Below are 17765 nucleotides of genomic sequence, written 5' to 3' on the forward strand. Positions count from 1 at the left end.
GGCTTCTCCTTTCTGTCATGTTTTCTCCAGATCACTTCCACAGATTTTCATGTTGACCTGATCTTTTACTGTTGATGATCAGCCTTCATTGAATAAGGGCTGACCAGCCTAATTAGAACATTCTCTTCTATTTCTTGAGCAGCTGTGAGGGATGTTGTACCTCTTCCCTTTCCTACAGCATTTTGACCTGTGGGCAGCATGTACCTGTTAAAATTTCCTGATTTACACAGCTATTAAAGGTATGAATGCCCAGTTTTTTGAGCTGTTGATCACCACAATTTAAGCAACGATTCAGTAGACTTAAATAAGGGCATTTTCATCTGTCTAGCTGGATAGAGCTAAGGAAATCTTCCTACTGATTTCTACTGAACATGCCATAATTAAAAGGTATGTTATTGTTCCTTTGATGAGAACCAGTAACCATTTACCACTAGATTAAAAGTACAATTTCAGTTTGCGTGTACGTATAACTTGTGAAAGGAACACTGTTTCATCCTTAGATTTTTGAACAAATGTGGAATGTCACTTGCTACATAAGTAATAGCCTGCAGGTTGTAAAAAATTACCACACCAAATCTGTCTATGTTGCTGTACATGGGCAATATAATACTTTTGTCCATATCCAGACAGGTTGTCTCACATTCTCGACAGTGCTTGGAATTTATACTATAACCCCCCCCCCCCTTTTCAATGCATACATGTTCTATGTCTCAATTTGCACTGGAGTGGAGAAGTCAAGCAGTGTTGCTATTTCGGTAGCCGGAGTGCCTCATATTCCTTCCATATATCACATTTAGTGATATAATTTGTATTCTTCTGTTATCAGAAATGACCAAATTTGCTTACATCCCTATGATGTCCAAAACTTCCAGAAATAGCCAAACTGTACAGGTGACATTGGAGATTAGTGATCATGATCTCTCACGTTGTTTTTACAAAGTCTAACAATATTACTGGGATGGTGAGAAGATCATTAAGATTGTGGGTCGTGGTACTGAGATGTGGTGGCAGGTTGCCCTGACCAACTTTACCTCCCCACAACCTTGTGTTTTTTCCATGATGGAAAACATCGTTACCTGTATGATTACTTGTATGTACCCTCTTCAAGAAAGGCAGCACTTTGAAGCGAATGCATGATCTAGCTGAGCAGGACCAACATAGAAGAACACCTGTTGGTTTAGACCAGTTTTCCACCCTACCCATCAATCTGTTTTCTGCAAAGTGTAGAAGATCTCCAAAGAGGGACAATCACAGTCCCAGAAAGCCATTATCATTAATAGCTATTGATGGGCCTGTCTTCCATGAATATGTCTAATTCTCTTTTAAAGACTGAACACTTTTAGTCCTTTTTTAAAAGCCATATGAAGCTGGTGACTGTCACTTCATCATCTAGCAGTGAGTTCCACAGATTAATGATGTAGTGTATGTGAAAAGGTACTTCTTTTTGTCTGTACTGAATCTAGTTGCCCGTCAGTGGCACGCAGTGTAAAAGGTACCCTTGCAACATGACACCAGTCTGAATCTCTCTTGTTGTGGCTGCTTTGAGTAAAGACTCTTCCACTTATTCACATTTCCCAGGTCAATTTTGCTCAAGATGTAGGGAGTGATTGTATATAAAATTTCCTGTCACTGACTTTTGTGTTGAAACAATACTCTCTTAGTTAAAAAAAAAGTTCAGTGTTTTCTTTGTTTGCTTAAAGAGATAATTATGTATCTTTTGGTGAAGCATAATCATCTCCATACAAGCCAAGCGTTGGCAATTTGAGATACGTCTACGCACAATGGCTGCTCTAAATTCAACAATAAACAATAGTACTACTAGGGTGGTACTTGCTGCCATTTTGTTTCCATCAGGTTTGTATCATCTTATAGTATTTTTAACGAGGAACTGTTTGTTTAGCTTTATTTGTATCATGACTAGCCATTGTCTAAAATGGTTATGTAATCAGCAGGGGGCATGGGTGGCTGATGATGAAGAGACCCCCATGTCCCCTTGCCTACTACTGTGTTTTCCCAAAAATAAGACAGTGTCTTACACTAATTTTTGCTCCCAAAGATGCGCTATGTCTTATTTTCAGGGGATGTCTTATTTTTACGCTCCACAGCTGCATGCTCTGCTGTTCGACGGGCATGCTTCCAAACAAAAACTTCGCTACGTCTTACTTTCGGGCGATGCTTTATATTTAGCCCTTCAGCAAAACCTCTACTACATCTAATTCTCAGGGGATGTCTTATTTTTGGAGAAACAGGGTAGTATCCCAAATCAAATCTTCACTTCCTCCCAAAAATAATAGTTAAATCACAGTTTAATTGGTGGAAAATAAAGCACTCCCCCCCCCCCCCAAATGTTTTCTATTTTCTCTGTGGAGGTAAAAGACTACTTTAAGTTGTAAACAAGAAAATGTGGAAGTGACTTGGAGACAGCGAATTTTCCAGTAATGGGTTGTTTGGTTTTCTCTCTGTCTGGGAAAAAAAGGTTTTGTTTTTTTCTTTTAGGGGAAAAGAGGTGCATGCAGGCAGACATTGGTGATTACTTCTTTGGTGACATTTCTGTTCTTTGCTTTCTGGGTGACTGGAGTGAACTTGTATTTTCACAAAATAAATCGTGACTGAAGGAACGAGGACTGAAAGCGGCTCTATTAATAAATCGCTTTTCCTAAAACTTTCAAGAACTTTCAAGCTGTGCTCTTATGAAACTTCGTGTGTGTGTGTGTGTGTGTGTGTGTGTGTGTGTGTGTGTGTGTGTGTGTGTTAATCTTTCCCAGTCTAATGAGTATTTCTTGCTAATATAGATATTGGTTATAATCGATTGATCCTTATCTACAACGCACAGTTTAAAACCAAGACACGGTGGCATTGCTCTTGCAATTAAGCTGGAGCCAGTCAATGTCATTGACAAGGGAATTGTCTGTGGAAGAGAAAGGCTCTCCAGTTTTACCTCATGATAAAAATATAAATTGGGACCTAGTTAAAGGGGTGGAAATACCAAGTGGCAACTGAATGAGTGAGAGGCAGAGAGACTAATATTTGTGTGCCTGTACTCTTTAGAGGTGATATTTCCGTGACTGAGGAATGATAGTAATACAGCCTCTTCCAATTGCTGCTTGAGAAATGTTTCAACTGGCTTGGGGGGGGGGGGGCTAGATTGGAGGGGGTTGAAGGAAAAATGAGCAGATTGCCCATTTTTTGTTCTGAGAGGATGACCCCTTTTAAAAAAAAATTTTTTAAACACACTGTTGTTTTTCTTCATTTCTTAAACCCATTTAATGCTGAAAAGTATCTTCATATGTTATTTTTGCTATGGAGACATAGTTGGGATTGAGGAATACTTTTAAAAGAGGTCCTTCTTGTGTGTCTACTCTTGCTAGTATTATATGCCCACTCTAAAGGACAATTCCTTTGTAATTCTGGTAGGGACTTCTTTTATTTGAGAGCAAGTGGTGTTCCCATAATAAATACTGCAGGAGTTTGAAATTATACAGCTGGGCTGTTGTTTAAATTCCATGTTGTGCATTGGAACTTATTTCAGGTTGATTTTGTTAGGGAAAGAAGCTTATAGTGCCCTGGATCCAGAATACATTTTCAATTAGCAGAATGGAAGTTTCCTGTTTCCCCCTCTCCCCCCCACCCCCAGTTTGTGACTGATAAGGAATTCTGGCGAATAGCATGGGAGGATCTACAGTGGGAATCAGGTGAACTTAACACTCTGGTTTGAATCCAGCCCACCCTGTAGTTGGTTCGTCTGTTGTAGCCACAAAATTGTCCATAACCAACATCAGATGGTACAGATATATTGGGTATTTTTTCCTCCCCTCTGGAGAACTTCATCTCAGAGAATAAAGAGCAAAAATAAGTTATAATGAACCTGTATGTCCCACTATATCACAAATCTACTAATGCTTTGTTTAAAGAAGGTTGCCAGTTTTTGTTGTTGTCGTCATCAAGTCACAGGCCACTTACGGTAACCCCAGAGGTTTTTCCAAGGCAAAAGACATTCAGAGGTGATTTGCTATTGCCTGCCTTTGTGCAGCAACTTCCTTGGTTGTCTCCCATCCAAATATCAACCAGGGCTGACCCTACTTAGCTTCTGAGATCTGATGTCATCAGGCTGGTTAGCTGTCATGAAACAAGTTATCCTATTTGTAGATAGTTAAAATGAACAAACATGTAAACTAATTTAACCCTCTTTAGTAGCATCTTCCTTGCAAAGTTCAGAAAACAAATTCATGTTCTTGCGCATTAAGCCTGAAGAAGCCTTTGTGTTGATTACGTTTTAAATTCAAGGTGTGATGAAAGGACCAGGCCTGTCTTTTCTGTTTTGTGCCTTCTAAAAGATTTGTGTATTTTGATTTAGTGCTAGAAAAAGATTGGAATAATGTTTGCTTCTTAAAGTTACAGTTGCTTTTTTAATCAATTTGGTGATTTTTAGATTTCAGGTTTTTCTGCAAACCTGGGGCATTTTTCAGGTTTATAGAAAGATCTGTTCACAGCTCCAGGCCCCAGATTTAAGTATCCAAATAGTTGGATGACTTCGCTATTAGAATACAAGACAAAAAACTTGCAGGAGAGGCTATCCCATTTCACCCACCTTTGTTCCCCTCCATCCCCCCTATTTTTCTGTCTCTCACTTTTTCTTCATCCCACCTCTTACTCTTTCCCCCATGCTGTCACTCTCTTTTTCTGCCTCACCGTCCCTTCACTATTTTTCTTCCCCACCCCATCACTCTCTTTTATCTTTCCCATTTTTATCTTTCCTTCAAGAGGAATCCCAACGAACCTTGTGAGGGGGAATATTTTTCTTCATCCCTTTCCTCTTTGTGTGGGGAAATATTTTTCTTTGTCCATTCCCTCCTTGTTTGTGATTAACTTCCCTTCTGTAAAAGAACTCTAAAGGCTTAATACTTCTAGTATTAATACTTCTAGTATTAATTCATCACTTCTAGGTGTTCATAATAAAGATGTAATCCTGTCATTACTTTCAGACATATTGTTTTAACATATTTATCCAAAAATGACCCCTGCTTGGTCACACAGACAAAAAGATTTTTTGTATGATAAATTTAGCAGTCAGAATCTGATGGCCAAGGGATATGGCTCCAGATCCATTTGGCTAAAGCTAAAATTGCCATTGTAAAATGGGAATAAAAATGCTGGCTCTCTCCAAGGTATAGTATATTAACTGACAGCACTGGAAACGGAAGATAATTCATAAGCACTTTTATTGATACTGACAATGCAGTGGCCTTTCATTGATTGTCTAAATTACTGAAATGAAGAGCGGAGCTGTGCATTGTGAAAGGATCTGCCATACTTTAAGTACTTTTAAGCAGTATTTATAGTGTTCTTCCTTTGATTCTCAAAGCATGAATTGAGACTTGAGGGAGGGGGGTGATTGCGATATGCAGTTCTCTCTGTGAAGTATTCTAGAGAATTCTGAAATATACTCAGCAACTGGGATTCATTCATTTATGGGAAACCTAGACTATTATGGGGAAGGGTTCATCTGTAGTAGAGGTCATGTAGAAGGTTCCATTCCCAGCATCTCCAGTGAAAAGGGTCTTGGGAAGCAGTGCTGAGGAGTCCCTTGTTTAAGCTTTGGAGAGCTGCTGGCAAGCTGAATAGTCAACAATTAGCCAATGGATTTTGTTGATGTGAAGCAGCATCATACATTCACTACTTCGAAAGGTAGAATTATGTTGTTGTGCTAGAATTGAGGTTCATTTGACTCATTTTATTTCTGCTTCTTTCTGCCTGGCCACATTTCTTGGATACTTAGGAACATCCTGTAATTGCCTTCAGTACATCCCTGGGCTACCATTCTGGAGCTGTGACCTGTTTTTCCTCAGTGAACACAGTACATTCGTATGTGGGTGATTTCTCCTTAAAAACCAGAAGTTATTTCTGCCTAAAAGCTAAGCAAGGCCTGCTTCTGCTGCTGTCCTCCCAGTACTGGTCCTATTTCATTACAGCAAAGTAACTTTTTCTTTCCATTGTCAGCGATCAGCCTGTTAGTCTTGGATCATAGATCCCAGGAATTCCAAACGCAGAATCTTTGCCCTCTGTTACGTCTTTTTAGGCCAATTTAGGCCTTTAAATAACTTATTTCACCTCTCCTTTCCTGTGTCTCAAAGGACGTTTCCCGCCCATGATTTGTTTTTCATTTTGCTTGAGCTGTTCAGTTGCTTCTTAATGATGCTTGTAAAATGCCCCCAGATGCTTTCCAACAGGCCTTTTTAAAGAGAAAGTAATAATGTTAATAAAATACAAACCAACTGTAGCTTCTGGACAGTAGTATAATAAAGCTTTGGGTTTCACTGCAGAATTCTGATATTCCTGTGTATATCTTTTTCTTACTCTGTTGTTTGGTGTGGCTAGATTGGAACAGGGATTGAGTGATGGGGATGTTCCACTTCTGAATTGACGATTCTATGTACTGTTGCTTGTGCAGAAGGGACACCTTTTTGGTCCCTAGTTATAGTGGCCAAATATCTCTTGTCGGGGCAGTTTTGTTGTGTATGCCTACTTTAACAACAAATTTAGCAACAACCGAGTGTCTAGATTTTCTTGCATAGATGCACAGGTCATTGACAGCTGGAGGTGCCTGGGGACATCACAGCTGTCATGATGCTGTGCTGCCTCCAGAGGGCTTCCAGGTGACACGGGTAGGCGTAAATTGGAAGCCCTGACCACATTGTTCCCAATCCTGAAGCCTGGGTGGAAGCCAACTAAGGTTGTCTCCACCCCAGGGAATGTCCTGGCCCGCCCATCCGCTGTGGCAGTGTCCAATAGGACACCAGTATTCCTCTGCAGCAGTGTCCACTTCCAGGTTTCACTGCCATGGAGCTGAGGGGTGCCTAACTGCCGGCACCTTTGCCTTCTCTACTGGTGGGGTGACCCTTATTCCGGGGGGGGGGGGGCAATGTGTTGGCACAGCACAGTGCTGATCCCACAGTCCATTCGCCTCTCCCCCCACCCCCAGGTCTGGATTGACCTGTTAATCATTCTTAGGTGGCACTGTAACATGTAAGCAAGGTCCTTTGGTTCATCATTTCAGTTGTCTTTTGCTTACAAACTGGCAGTTCAGCTGCTTTTGGTTAACATTAGAGTTCTAACTTTGTGGCAGGGCTCAGCAGTCCAGTTCAAATGTTGGTGGGGTCTTCTTGCAGGGTTGCATCAAATCAGGTTTTGTGTGCCTGTTTGAAAGTGCCCACATTGGAACTGTAGCAGAACAACTGTGTGAAGGCTGATAATTGCAATGTCACAATGTGAACAGTTTAACTATGCTCATCTGAATTTACGTCCTCTGCTAATACAATAAACCACTTGAATTAGTGTCTGTATTAGATTTTCATTAAAAACCAAAAATCACAGTTTAATAACGCACAGCTTCTTATGTTTTAAAGCTGCGAGACTTTGTGATTTAAAGTGACCCATTAAGATAACACGGTATCTTGTAGAAGGCACTTTGGCAAATGCACAGTAATGAATCATGCATCAAACACAGACAAATCGCCGGTAATCCGAAATGTTGCAAGAATTCAAGGTCTTCCTCGGTGTACTTATTTGCACATATGGGAGCTCTCTTTCTTGGGGGTTAGGTCAATTCCTTATGGCATCCCCTTAACTGGATTTCCAATCTGGAAATAATATGAGATCCCAAAGATCTGTCTCCATTTAGAAAAAGGATTTAAAAATATAAAAAAATAACTTATCCTGTAGGAAAAAATACCAGATGACTTCCTCTATGAATGACCGGATGACTTCCTCTGTGAATACAGCTCTCCCAGGACAACCAATATCTTGAAAGGGCTTCAGCAGTGTTCCAAGAGAGTAGATCTTTGACTAGGTAAATTTACTGGTTGGGACATATGTAGACAATTAAGGTCTCAATGGAAGTATGAACCAAATTAAAGTGAAAATTTGTGGCGGACAGTTGGTCTAGCTGATAAACATTGCCAGACTGACCTATGGTGGAGAAGGGAACCCTGTTTTTAATATAGTGGGATCTCTACCACCTCAGCCAACCCTTGGGGTGCCTGGCAGTGCAATGCCAGAGCGGGGAGGGTGCCCATTCCTTACATTGGCTCAGTGCACACAAGGACCATGACTGGAGTTGACTCCCTCAAAAGCAACTTGCACAGTGCTTCTCTCACATGCTTCCTGACATGATTAAGTCAACACAAACACCTTGCCCTGGAGAGAGATCCCATCTCCAGCCCTGGACCACACACCCCAGTGAAGACAATGGATATGGTAATATGCTTACCTGCCCAGTGTAATACTAATGATTTCTCCTCTGACTAATCCCGTTAATGGCCACCTTATTTTGCATCTTCATTGTTTCACAGTGGTAATTTCATCAGCTAACTTCCCCTTTGAAGACATTTCCGAGCCTGGAACCTCAGGCTGATGTCTCAACCCATTAGACAAACGACCAAGCTGTTAAGGTTGATGTCTGTCTATTGTTTTTCCCAGGAAAGGCAAGAAATCTCTTAGTCTAGGGAGATTAAGGATCGATTTGCATAACCCCGAGGGTCCGTGTTTCCCTATAAGAAGCCCACTCTCCCAATAGACAGTGTTAAGTATCTCTGGATATCTCTCTGTCTGTGATACTGTTCCACAGCACTGATCTCCCAGAGCTAAGTGCAGGTTGCTCAGTTTCGTTCATCAGACCATTCTGCGCCAAGATCAGTTGACTATAACACTTACTGGCACTCTCCATGTATTCCTTATCTATTTTAGACCTAACCCCTTGACACTATCTATTTCCTAGGACTATGTGTGTTTTACTGCTTTTATTGTATGCTTGTGTACTCCCATTATCCCTTAATAAAAACAGTTAAACTTTTATTTGCTCTTTACAAATTTCTTGCAAAAAATGACTCTTATATACATAGACAATCAAGGGTTTGTGTTGCCTGGCCTTTGCAAAGCTGAGTCTGCTCCTGCTAATTCTCCACTCTAAAATGGACAGACTTCCCACCACTTTGGGTAACAGATAAGTCAAAACTAATGTAGGGTGTGTGAATTCTTTAGTATCCGTAACTAGTTTACATACTTAACAGCCAGCACATCTATGGTGACTTAATGTTTGATGTTCAACCAATGTAGTTCGCTATGTGTCCTTATGCGCTAGCATGACTCTAATGGAACTGTGGCTTCATTCAGATGTCACACTAAACCACAAGTTCCAGGTTTCTGTGTTCAAGCCTAGTTTGGAATCTTAGTTTAATGTTAGGAGTGCGGCAAAGCACTCACCATGTCCATTCTGATATTATGGGCAGTTGAAGTTTTTTTCCCCACAATCCATGTGCGGAGCTCATGTGGACATGATAGACAAGCAATATTCATGTCAGACACAGCAAAATGAGATTTAATCGTAATTTTGATTCCCATTGAAATATAGCCTGAAATATGTACTTGCCCTCGGAACCAGATTTCCAAACTGGAAAGTAATCACTATTTGCAAGCTCAGAAATAAGTACTTTTTGCCCGTCACCCATGAGATGTACAGCAGAGGGAATGCACATATATTTCATGTAGTTGCAGTGCATGGTTTGTTATTGTGTCTGAATCAAGTGAAAGGTCACATAAGCAATGATGCCCTGGCTAAATAGAGAGTTAGCATATTGCATTCTGTGGGGAGGTGCAACCCACCAATATATCTTGCTTATATTGCCATTCTTATGAATGCCAATAGGCTCATCATAACTCTTGATAATGATCTTTGATTTTTTGGTTTGTTACAGTCCATTAATTATGTTAACAAATGTGTATGTATGTGCATATTTAAAGGATATGATCCCTAGCCTGGAACATTCAGCTGCTGGTTATTCTCATTTATGGAAATGTGTATGCTCCTGTATAGTGGACAGAGTTTAGAGGAGAACAGGAAAACACCATAGATCTCTTTGAGGCTTTGAAAGAGCCTTAAAGCTATTGCCATCATTATTCTATTGCTACAGTTTTAACACAGATATTCTTGTACTGTGGATCCACAAAATTGCCTGTCTCTGGCTGCTGGGAAATTTCTGAACCAGGGTTGGGATTTTTAATGCAGAAGCTGAGCTGGATTTAGTTGCATTTTGCCTTGAACTAACAGTCCCACAAAATATAGGATTTAAATGTTTTGCTCCACTTGTCACTAGCTTGTGCTGAAGTTTTGGAACTATTTGGAAGGGGTTTTTTTTTTACTTTGTAAAACTAACCAGTGCACCAGGAGAGGATTCAGAGAGAAAAAAGTGATTCTGACAAAGGGCATGGCTTGTAACAAAATCTCTCAAGCTAATAGAAGCTGAAGAAAATTCTTGTTTGGAGATAAGGGCTTTAATTTTTTTAAAAGATAAAAACCTCTTTTTTTTAAGTGGATGTGTGATCTTGTATAAAAATATATAGGCAACAGAGGCTGCAGTAACTCCAGCACTGTACATTGCAACGAACAGGCTATACCTGAGTACTTAGATGTTGTCGTAGCCAACTTGATTGGCAGCCTGATCTCACAAACTGGGTTGTGCACACCTATGAGGAGGAGCTGCGTGCACCTACTCCTAATGGTGGCCATATGGTTATATGTATCCACTGTCAATGCTTGATTTTTTTTTTTGCTTGTGACATGCCACAACAAATAGAAAAGCAATGTGTACCTTTGTACACAAATGGGAATATTTCTGATTCTGTAGAAAAAAGGGTATGTTTGGTGTTTCATAGCATAGGATAAAAAGGAGACCAAACTTATATCCAAAGTGTGTCAGCTGGGGGAGAACAAAAGGAATGGAAAGACCGAAAAGGCAAGGCTGACAAAAGATGAATTTGAGCAAATGCAGTTATCTTTATTTAGGCTTCATTGTGGTTGCTTTTGATTTATATGGCTATTTGCCATGCCACATGAGATGACTGAATATAGATGTTTTGATGGACTTCCACATTGTGCTGTGAAACGAGAGCTTCTGGTTATGGGTTCATTTTAATTTTCAATTTATTTCTTAGGAGAGACTAGGAGACAGTGCTTCTAAGTGCGTGAACATAAAAAAGCAGCTGGAGAAATGGATTTCTCTGTTTGAAAATGCTTTCAGATCCCTACAATCCTCATATGCAGAGCGGATTGGTGAATTCCAAATCAGATTAGGCATTACAAAGAATGAAGAGTTTTCTTGTGGGGAAATCCCTCTGGTATTCTTTTCTCTCTTTTTAATTATATTTGAAGTGCATCCTTCATAACTTATATTGAGTGCACTCTTCCTGATCTCTGGGCTATGTCAGCTGTGTTGCAGAAAAAGACTTCAGCATCAAATGCCACAGGTCCTGGGTTTAAATGTCAAGTGTAATTATTAAATCCAACATTCAGAGAGTATTTTCCAGTCTCGGAGGGATGCAAGTACTGAGAGAACCTCAGTAATTAATATGTTGTAAAATAGTGATTCTTGAACCTAAATAGACATCAAAGGAATGGCTTGAAAGTCAAACTGATTCTTCTCTGAGTGCAGCAACAGAGGAATCATAAGCAAGCAATTCTGCTGGTACACTTACATTTCAGTTCTAAGCAGAGTTATACCCTTCTGAACCTATTGGCTTCAATGAATTCAGAAGGGTGTAACTGTGCTTAGGATTTCAGTGATAGGTAGAAAGTGAGTAGGGCACTGTTTGACAACTACAATTGACAATGAACCCAGATGTTCAAGAGGGTACATATTCTCATATACATGTGCCATCACAAGAATGCTGAGGTAATTCTTCATTTGAAACACCCTGTCACAGGCACAGTAAAATAGAAGAGTAAAAGTGCAAGTTAGTCCCTGCAACAAAGTGCTATCACAACAGAGTGGGGAAAAACCTTCCAAGAATGGGTAAGCTGACCTGCACTCTGATTGGTGGAGCAGCCAGCTGACTCTGAGAAAAAGTTTTGGGCGGGCTTTTGGATTTGTATTCCTGCAAGTTAATACCGCCCCTTACCTTCATGTGTTAAATGTCCATTCTGAGGGAATGTCGGTCAGGAAGTGGACCTGACTTGAAATAAACTCAGCATATGCTGAAAGCAGAAAGTGCTCAGGCAAGGAAACTGGGAGTTTTATTTACTTATGGACCCTCAAAGGTGTAGCCCCCATCTCCCATTAGCTCCCATTGGAAAAAATGGGGGATGGGGCACCCCCTTTGGGAATCCATAACTTTGGACCCCCTGAACCAAACCTCACCAAACCTGGGTGGTATCATCCAGGAGAGTCTCCCCAAAAAATCCCTGAAATTTAGATGCTGCTAACCTAAAGGCTGCACCCCCTGCAGGCCAAAAACTGAAAGAACACTTTAAAAATACAAAAAACCCACAAACGGGGGGGTGGAGCTTCGAAAATGTAATGGGGGGGTTTAAACCCGGGGAACCCCCCCCTTACCTACGTCCTTGCCACAAGGATGCCTTTCTTGGCAGCATCTCCATAGCAATAGTTACTTGTACACTAATTCCTGAATTTCCTAGCCTGGCTTGGTCCCAGTTCTGTCTCTTTTGGTCATGACGTTTTGGCCCTTTCTGCTTTGGAGTCTCGTTGCGATGTCTTTTTTTGGAATTAACTTGGTGTTCTCAGCTTGTCCTCTCTTCAGTTTTGGTGATAAATGGACCTTCCTAACCCAGTCCAGATGCCAGTCATAGTCTCTCAACCAAGTGGGTTTCTGGTTATTGGCCCTGCTTCTTACAAAGCGTTTGCTGGTGGTGCTGCTTGCTTTCAAACAAACACTTCATTCCCTTTGCCTGCCAAATGGATTTTTTGTTTTCCACCAAGTAAATCAGGCAGCGCTTCCTTCTGCCAGGCTAATGATCACTTGGAGAACAGGACAAACCGAATCCAGTGTATTTTATTGTTGTTCCTAATTCAGTGGGCCACGAATAAATAAGATGCTCACTGCTTCTTCTAATGCATAGCTTAATGAAACCAGTATGCTGAGGCAAACTGTCCAGTTGAAAACTGGCCCAGTGGCAGTGTTTGCATTGTGCTGGGTTGAATAGGAGATGACCTTTCCCCCAGCAGTTGCATCTTCATTTTTCTTGTATTTTCTGATGCTGGATATGAACGCATCGTGGTAATGAACAAATGGAACATTTGATCTTATGTTCAAGACAAACAGTTTTACAACTCCAGATTTTTTATGAGCTCAGTAATGTACCAGCAGAACAGTTTTGTGCTCTTTTATCCTCTGGGAACCTAGACATTCAATTCCACTTGAGACAAAGTTGGATGTCAAATCTATGTCTAATCTAATACAGATTAGTCTATAAGATGCCATACATCTCTGCTGGTTTGTTTGTAGACATGGCTATCTTTCTGCAACTCATTTTAAGCACTCTAGTAGCACAGCACAGTTAAGTCTGACAGTTAGCAAAGGAAGAGAACCTTCTAAGAAGGTATAGCACAGTAGTGGCCAACCTATGGCACGGGTGCCAGAGGTGGCACTCAGAGCTCTCTCTGTGGGCACGCGCAAACAGAGACCCCCCCCCCACATCTAGACTGGCCTGGGCTGCTGGGCTCGATTATTAGCATTAAGCCTAAGACCTATTTTTGGGGAAGCAGTGTAGGTAACCCTGTTAAGTGCTGTTAAACCCCACTGATTTTCATGCGCTGAACTAAAACACGATCCTTTACCTGGGAGTAAGCTTGGTTGCTGGCAATGGGGCTTGCTTCTGAGTAAACCCTCCTAGGGTCCTGATTCACCCATTGGAAAAGTTGCATGGTTGCTTCAAAGCGAAGCCACTGACTACCACCAAGCTTACTTCTTAGTAACACATGCCTCGAAGCCAACCGTTTTTTCTAAACTAAAACCTCAGTATTCAGATTAAATTGCCGTGTTGGCACTTTGCGATAAATAAGTGGGTTTTGGGTTGCAATTTGGACACTCGGTCTCGAAAAGGTTTGCCATCAGTGGTATAGCAGACTTGTTTTATTCAACTGTTGCATGAACTGGTAGGTTCCCACTTAGAAAGTGGTATAATTGTGACTACATTTAAGCAACATCACTAAATTGGCTAAAGGAAATGCTCTGGATATGTCAGTGTGTATGGTCTCCTACAGTTCTCCAATTAATCTCTTTCCATTTTGTTCCTTTCTCAAGTCATGTCAAGAGGCATTGATTTGTGACCCTCTTCAGTTCTGTTGTCTGACCTAGAGCTATGAGCAGGGTTGTTGGGAAATTTCATATCCTACTGACCTGCTCACCATGACACTTACAAAATGGTGACTTAGTATGTGGAGCCAGAAGCATGTAAATGTAACTAGAGTGTTCCATTTCCTTATTAATGTGTTGTTTGTGGGTTTTGAATTCTATTTATTTGATTTTTGCGCAGAAGTGCTGGGAAGGATGTGTGTATATCAAAGATTGGCTGTAGAAATGCTCAAGAGGGGCTTATATTTGGTGGACTGTTCTAATTCATAGGATTGAATTCTTCTTTCTGTGTCACACTCTTTAAAATGCAGGATTGTGTGCAAGACCCTTTTTAGTCCTGCATTAGCTGAAATAATTTTTTTCCAAATCATTTCAGTGGCTCACCATATAATTTCCCACTTTGTCTCCTACTGAGCTTTTGTCTTTGTGAGATGGAAAGATCAAATCAAACTAGAAATGGTCTTGTACATTTCTGTTGCTATAGATTAGCAGGCAATAATTGAGTAGCGTGGGGAGTGATTAGGCTACACTTTGCAACAATAAAAGTACGTTTGATTTATTGTAATCATTTTCAAGAGGCAGGCGTGTTCATTTGAATATCCATTAATCTGGAATGTTTTACAGAATATGTAGTTTCCTCTTGCAGAATGCCATACTGTCTTTGTTCTCGGTGTTCTGTTTTCATAAGTACATCCTTAGATTCTTGGGAAAAGCCACATTATTGCATAATCCCACACACATCAAATTGATTTCCATTTGAAATTGCCATCTGCTGAGTTCATGGTTCCTATTAGGGGAAAAATAGACTAATGGGTAGCAGTAACAGTTTCTTGACAGAGGAAAATTTTGTTATATAATTTGGGGTATGTTTTAGCATCTTATCTTCTTTGTCTATTAAACTAGTTGATAAAAATAAATTTCAAATGAAACACTGAATATTTATTATTGGGATCTGTTGATGCAAATTCTTTATATTTTAATTAATTCTCTGTTTCCAAATTCCAAAAGGAATTAGCAGCAAGGAATAAAAATAATAGTGAAAACATAGTGTTACCACCCCCCACCCCCCAAAGCAACGACATGAATATTTTGGGCAGCCAGGGCGGATTTGATTGAAATCAGATCAATTGAAATCAAATCGATCATGATTTATAACACAACTTAAATCACCAGTCAGTAAGACTTAATTTAAATCATAGTTTACTACGTAGACTAATTCTTGCTGGTAGAATCTTAATATTTATAACCAGATGAAGACTTCATTTTTCGAATAATAACTTTTTGGTTATATATTATTACAAGGTGAACTATCTTCAATTTCAGCCAGGCCACCAGGCTTGCATTTCTTTGCTTCAATGTTTGCATTTTGCATGCAGGTGCCTGGAACAAATATTCCCAAACTGGGTCTCCTTGGCAGCCTGCTACCATTGTAGATTTTCTCCTCCAGGGTGAGAATATGATAAGCCTCAGGCTATACACACAAAGATTCCAAGACTGGTGGATTATTCTGCTCAAAAAGGTTTCACTTTCCTGTTTCCTGTTTACCCCACCCTCCTCACACTTAGCTCCTTGTGCAAATCTATTCCATTCCAAACAATCCATTCCAACCCTTTGCACTTAAGAGGCAAGGGGTTGATTCTGAATACATAGATTTTCAAAGGAACAATGGGATGAAGGCCTTTTTCTCACCTCTGTATGTTTATTTTATAACATTTTTTTATAAAATAAGGAAGGAGAGGCATGCTATCTCTGCAGACACAGATTCACTGTTTTGAAAACTGCAAAACCAACCATGTGTGATAATATCTTCTAGATGGAAAAAAAACTGCCCAAAACAATCGTACCGAAACGTCTGGAGGAACATGACACTGTGAATGGATTAATGGAATTCATTTACCAAAAAATGTAAACATTGCATGAATATACAGTCTCATGCTACATAATTAAAAACTAATCTTTATTTCATGTTGAATAACCTTTGCACTTTAATGTATCTTAAATTGAAAACTGTTTAAACTGTTTTTATACAACTATTTGCATTCACGCTGTGGGCAGCATCCTACACTAGGGAGCCCTCCTCCTGCTTAAGTAGCTCTGCTGAAAGAAGAGCCACAAGTGGGGGAAAAGTCTCCTGAGGCTGGAGGAAGTCTTCCAGCTTTGCTTGGAGGAGCGGTGGGATACATGCCAGTGTGTTGGATCGATGGCTCCTTTCTACTAAGTGAGTAGTCTTACTTCAGCTAAAGCCGGACACTTTGCTTTGGTACGAGGAAGTGACTGGATCCAACCCAATGCAAGTATCAAAGCAAAAATGATAATAGTACAAATAGTGGGCAAGCATATCACCAGTAGCTGAAAGGAGTTTTCTCCTCTCTGTCAAATGATTAAAGGGAGGTAGCTTGGTACAACTTCTTAAGTAGAGAGTTTGCTGGAATTGATGCCACAAGCAAAGGCCATGGCCTGATTATGATGGAGCACTTGTTATAGTTGTCTCTCGGGATCCTTTCTACACACTCAGAGGTGGTGGATGGTGGGCAGCAGCATGGCAGAAAATAATCCTTGGATAATAAAATGAGTGAATGAATAGCGCAATGTAATTGCAAAACTAATTAGTAGTTTTAGCACACAAGGAGAGGTGCATATTCAGAGAGCTTCTGACATGATTGAAGACATACAGCTGATCTACTGCTCTGTAGGCACTAAGTTGTGCACACAGCTTTCAATAAGTGCAGACCTCTTCAGTGCCATGGGCAACTCTGGATCCACAGTTGTAGACTGTTGTACATGTAGAGGTGTCCCTGCTGTGTAATGGGCACAAAATTCATTTTTGTTTACATCTCAAAGGAAACAGACAAACTAGAAAACTTAAAGGTGCATACTTAAAGAAGGATACATAAACTAAAGGACCTACAAGAAATGGTTCTGGAAAGTCTTAGTCATAGATGAATAAGATGGGAAGGGGAAGAGAAATAATGTCAAGTAAGTAAAGTTTTCAAGAATATGGAGATCTTTTGGAAGGGTGTGTATTAGTGCTTTTACGCACATTCAACTCAGCACATAGTATCCATTGATATAGGTCAGACAGTTTCTAATCTACAGAAGGCCATATTATTGTTGTTGCACTTCTGTTTCTTTCCCCTCTCCAAGACTATTGTATTCTGAGTGTCTGGACTCCCTTTTTTGTATGCTTAGCTGAGATGCTAGGCTGCCTTGTTTTCTGTTGTGCAGAAGCATTCTCCAGGATCTTTTTGGTCAAGAGCAGCAACTGTTCCCCTACATTCATGTTCATATTAATGACATATTGTAACCTCCACTTTCATCCTTTCTCTGTTTTTGTATACAAATATACTTGTTTGTTTTTACTTGGAATAAGGTATTCTTATGTTTTTACTGTGCTCTGAGTCCATGCCCAGAGAATCTGTTAACAGAGCTACCATGTTTCCCCGAAAATAAGACAGTGTCTTATATTAATTTTTGCTCCCAAAGATGCGCTATGTCTTATTTTCAGGGGATGTCTTATTTTTCCGCTCCACAGCTGCATTCTCTGGTGTTCTGTTCGACAGGCATGCTTCTAAACAAAAACTTTGCTGTGTCTTACTTTCGGGCGATGCTTTATATGTAGCACT

General features: G+C 40.3%; 1 protein-coding gene across 2 annotated transcripts in view; it reads left to right on the plus strand.

Moving 5' to 3' along the window:
- The window catches only part of SLC39A11 (solute carrier family 39 member 11), a 549451-nt gene that overhangs the window by 127161 nt on the left and 404525 nt on the right, over window positions 1–17765 (plus strand). The window lies entirely within an intron of this gene.

Source organism: Sphaerodactylus townsendi, linkage group LG03 (assembly GCF_021028975.2).
Source record: "Sphaerodactylus townsendi isolate TG3544 linkage group LG03, MPM_Stown_v2.3, whole genome shotgun sequence".
In the NCBI taxonomy this organism is placed as follows: Eukaryota; Metazoa; Chordata; class Lepidosauria; order Squamata; family Sphaerodactylidae; genus Sphaerodactylus; species Sphaerodactylus townsendi.